Source organism: Drosophila navojoa, chromosome 3, assembly GCF_054131105.1.
Source record: "Drosophila navojoa isolate 15081-1374.11 chromosome 3, UAZ_NAV_1.0, whole genome shotgun sequence".
Lineage (NCBI taxonomy): Eukaryota > Metazoa > Arthropoda > Insecta > Diptera > Drosophilidae > Drosophila > Drosophila navojoa.
The window spans coordinates 7,030,735-7,034,521 of NC_142891.1; the positions used below are offsets into that span (position 1 = coordinate 7,030,735).

General features: G+C 33.6%; 1 long non-coding RNA gene across 1 annotated transcript; it reads left to right on the plus strand.

Moving 5' to 3' along the window:
• Positions 1-1,906: 1,906 nt before the first annotated feature.
• LOC115563330 (uncharacterized) lies at positions 1,907-3,448 on the plus strand. Its single transcript, XR_003980339.2, has 3 exons — positions 1,907-2,800; positions 2,901-3,109; positions 3,193-3,448. It is a non-coding gene; the product is annotated as an uncharacterized LOC115563330 (long non-coding RNA).
• Positions 3,449-3,787: the final 339 nt, after the last annotated feature.

Sequence of the window (3,787 nt, forward strand, 5' to 3'; positions counted from 1 at the left end):
GAGGACGTAGAAGAGTGAGGGAGAGAGTGGGCGAGTGAGTTATTGCTTAGACACTTTGTTCGAGTCAATGTACGGGCAATTGGCATTGCCATTTTTCAAGGTTGCATCAAATCAAAGTACTACATATACTATATATGTATATTCTATTATATAGCATATAATATATGGTCGTATATCAGATTTTAGTTGCGCCTACTTTGTTTTCTACATATTGTCCACATTGTTGTGTGAGGTTCAATAATTTGAATTGGGTAATTAAGGGCCAGACAACCCGTGTTTTACGTAAGACCCGTAGGGCTTACTCTAGCTTATATGAATCAAGTGCTCCGTCCACATAGTTTACCTATTGCACAATTATTGTCGAGTCCAAAGAACGCGTAATACCGCACCAAAAGTCAACTAACGAAATGGAGAAGAAAAAAAACGTGTTTTTAATTTGATTTATTTTGGTTTGTCTAGAAATTTAATTAGCATTCATATGGAATTTGGCTATAAACGAGCTGTTGTTTTTGGTTTTATAACTAAATACTAGATATTTTTATAGCTAGCCAGAACATATAGTTTTATAGTAACCACTTGAATTTATTGTAGAAATATTATTATATAATTTATAGCTGATGCTTACACTCATCTTAGGCATATCTTGAAACAATATTATCTATCCAACTTGTATCTTCCATGAAGACTTCTAGAAAATTGATATATACATACATACATATATCTAAATTTATTCTGTATTGAATATAGAATCGTCATAATTCTTGCAAAGTAATGATAGTTTAATATTTCCATTCAAGTTTTTTATTTCTAGACATAACATAATAATAATTTTCACAATTCACATTTTCATTTTCATTCACAATTTTGACTTCACTTTGCTCAATCAGCTAATTTGTAATAGTATTTGCGACTATCTAAATTACTTAGGGTTGGTCAATAAATGATTTTTATTTTTGGGCTTAACTGTAGAGGAAACACGTACTTCAGTCTTAATGATATGGCAATAAATTTTACAAATAATACAATTAGCCAATGTACAATGAGAGCTATTTAAATAGAGTAAGTTTATTTATGTATTCACCTATGTATATACATAATAATACTTCTTTTTGAAATATTATATATATAGAGACCATGTATGAATACACAATGATCTTGCTATTAAAGTTAATGTTGGCTTAGGTTAGTTTTTATATTTGATAAGACCCAGACCCTGACTTTCATTTCTCTCTCTCTCTCTCTCTCTCTCTCTCTCTCTCTCTCTCTCTCTCTCTCTCTCTCTCTCTCTCTCTCTCTCTCTGTATCTTTTCTCTCTTTCATTTTTATCGAACTTACAAAAGTTTATTCCCTAATTTAGATATTACATCGGTATTTATTTTATTTAATTATTTATTATTATTTATCAATTTGACTTCCAAATTCATGGATCACAATTGTACGACCATTTTAATCGTTTATCCCCATGTCAACTCACACTGTAAATGTTAACTAGTAGCTTAGCAATGCCCTCACATTGAGTTACATTAGAGTAGTTGAGTGCATACATATGTATGTATATAGCTCTTAATTAGCAGGTGCTTAATCTGCTTAAAAAAAAAAACAAACAAACAAAAAAACTACATTGCAATGGCGCCCTGTAAATATTTAATAATTACAAGAAAGATAAACGAAAACAAGCTGGAAGTAAATAATTAAAATAAATATATGAATATATTTCAATATCTCGGAGTGTGCATGCATAAAATATTCAAGCGATGCGGCCGCAACTTAGATTAAATACCACGAGTATCAATGCTTGAAGTACCTACACCAATACAGTCTATAAACATACAAATATGTATGTAGATATGTATGCATGTACTTATGTATGTATGTATGTATGCTTGACTCAGTATCTCCGGGCACTTTAAGTGTGCTCGATATGTTAGCACCTAAAGGCTTACAGAGTATGTATTTGTTTTTGAACGAGCCGCCACAGCGGAAACACCAAATTTATGATCAATATTTATTGTTTGGAGACTGCTTATCAATATCATTATCAAATAAAGTACATGCGTACTAAATATTAAAATACTTAAAGACATGTGTACATACAAGTACAATTACATATGTATGTACATACACACATATTCCTTCTTCTATCAATTGTGAATTGCAATTGAATCGATGACTTAAGAGATTTGCAATGTGGGCGCGTCTATAGAATACAATTAAAAATAGCTGTAAACATCGAAAGTAGCCAAAAATAAAACTGTGAATTAATTCGAGTTACTTGAGAACATAGCACACACACTTGTGTGTACACATATACACGCTCACTCACACCAGTGCAGTCCACGCGCAACTGTAAAGCAAACAACAAAAAATTGAAACAACTACAGCTACCCAAGCAGGCAGGCTATAAAAATCGACACTCACACACATACACCAACAGTTGTGTAGTTGCCATAGTACTAGAGCGTGCTAGGCAAGATAGACAGAGATAGAGATAGAGAGAGGGATCGAGCAAACTAGCGACATGTGCATGCGATAAAATGCAACGAGCATATACGCCTTAGAGGCAGTGCCAGTGTTTTCGACACTCTGGCCCGAGTGAATGCAAGAGGATGTGCAGTGTTTTCAACGCACGTGCCGACGCCTCGGTCAATGAACCGCACGAGAAACAAGAAGAGAGCACAACGAGCATAGCAGATGGAATGAATCGATGAGGGAGGGCAACACACAGCAAATGCAGCGGCAAACGCGTGCAAGAGTGATGGAGTGCTAGGTCTGCACTCTCTCTTAGTCGAACAGTTTAATGGTGTGTGAATGTGCGAGAGAGTTTCCATTATTATATATGTATGTATGTATGTACATACAGATATTTTTTTCATTTTTGGTCGTTGCCGTGTGTAATGCAGTTATTATTGACGCAGTCTGGACGTCGACACTCCCTCTCCTTCCACTGTGATCACTGTTTCTGCTGTTCTTCTGTTCCTTGTTGGTGTTGTTATTGCGCTGGCTGTCGCTGCTGCTTAATTGACACATACATAGCTTTATTTACAGCACATCTCAATAAAGCAAAGAGGCAGAGAAGGAGAGAGAGAGCGTAAAAATGCCTATTTACAATGTTACAAATGTGACTCGGTCTTTTTTTTTTCAACATTTGTAATATGCATAAGTATTGTTAACGTATGCAAATTTATTTAGCAGCTGGCGACATTAGCTCAACGATTTTTCAATTTCAACTTCTATTGTACAACAATAATTGCTATGCGCGTTAGAAGAAGAGGAAGAAGCAAATGGAACTTAGACAAAAACAACGCGGGCAACAGCAACAACAACAACAAAACAGCTGCTCAGACGACAATAGTCGTAAAACTAAAATGCTAAAGGTGTTTTATAATCAAGTAATATTCGAATGATAATTAACTAAATGCATGTGTGCATCAATATATACATATGTATGTATGTACATACATATGTATGTATATGTATATGCAGCTAGACAAATATTGATTTACAGACATATTATTTATGTATGTATGTATATGTATACAAACGTATGTGTGCATACATATATATATGCATATACATATATACAGACATACATTCACACATGAATGACAGAGAAAGACGGAGAAATCGAAGTTTTCAAATTCATAGCTCCTATTGCAGTAGTCTAAAATTTCAGATTCTTCTAACTTATTCTATCTCTATTATTCATAAATAATAGTCATTGAATGCGTATATAATAAAGTGTACTAGAAATAAAAAAATTAATTAATTAATTAATTTACATTATTTA